Genomic DNA, 1,352 nt, shown 5'->3' with positions numbered 1-1,352 from the left:
AGGTGGGCATGAGATGGCATGAGCCATAGCGCCTAGCCATTTTTTTTGTAGAGATGGGGTTTCACCATGTTGCCCAGGCTGATCTCGAACTCCGGAGCTGAAAGTAATCTGCCTGTTTTGGCCTCCCACAGTGTTGTCATTACAGCCGTGAGCCACCGCACCTGGCCTGTTGTTTTTGAGACAGAATCTTGCTCTGTCACCCAGGCTGGGTTGCAGTGGTGAAATCATAGCTCACACAGCCAAGAACTTCTGGGCTCAAGGAATCCTCCCACGTTATCCTCCAGAATAGCTGGGACTACAGGCATATGCCACCATGTCCAGATAATTTTTCAAATTTTTTTGGAGAGATGAGGGTGGGAGGCGAGGGGGGTGTTTGGTGGGGGTGTCACCGTATTGTGTTGCCCAGGATGGTCTTGAACTCCCAGCTTCAAATGATCCTCCCAGCTCAGGCACCCAAAGTGCTAGGATTACAAGCATGAGCCACCACGTCCAATATATACTTTTTCTTTCCTAGATTTGTCAATTGTTATTTTATAACTATAAATTGTGGAGAATAATAGTAGTTTCTCATAGGACTGTAATAAAGATTATGACTTAATACACAGAAAGCCAGCCAGGTGCAATGGTTCACACCTGTAATCCCAGCAGTTTGAGAGGCCAAGGCAGGTGGATGACCTGAGGTCACAACTTTGAGACCAGCCTGGTCAACATGGCAAAACCCTGTTTCTACTAAAAATACAAAAATTAGCCTGGCATGGTGGTGCATGCCTGTAATTCCAGCTACTTAGGTTGAGGCAGGAGAATCACTTGAATCCGGGAAGTGGAGGTTGCTGTGAGCTGAGATTGTGCCACTGCACTCCAGCCCGGTCAACAGAGCTAGACTCTGTCTTAAAAAACAAATAGGCTGGGCGTGGTGGCTCACGCCTGTAATCCCAGCACTTTGGGAGGCCGAGGCGGGCGGATCATTTGAGGTCAGGAGTTTGCAACCTGCCTGACTAATGCGGTGAAGCCCTGTCTCTACCAAAAATACAAAAACATTAACCGGACATTGTGGTACGTGCCTGTAGTCCCAGCTACTCGCGAGGCTGAGGCAGGAGAATCGCTTGAACCTGGGAGGCGGAGGTTGTAGTGAGCTGAGATCGCATCACTGTACTCCAGCCTGGGCGACAGAGTGAGACACTGTCTCAAAAAGCAAAGAAACAGGCCGGGCGCGGGCTCAAGCCTCTAATCCCAGCACTTTGGGAGGCCGAGACGGGCGGATCATGAGGTCAGGAGATGGAGACCATCCTGGCTAATCCGGTGAAACCCCGTCTCTACTAAAAAATACAAAAAAAAAAAAAAAAAAAAAAAAA

Source organism: Piliocolobus tephrosceles, chromosome 10 (genome assembly GCF_002776525.5).
Source record: "Piliocolobus tephrosceles isolate RC106 chromosome 10, ASM277652v3, whole genome shotgun sequence".
Classification (NCBI taxonomy): Eukaryota; Metazoa; Chordata; class Mammalia; order Primates; family Cercopithecidae; genus Piliocolobus; species Piliocolobus tephrosceles.
The sequence above is the reverse complement of the archived record's forward strand: the minus strand, read 5'-3'. Positions refer to the sequence as shown.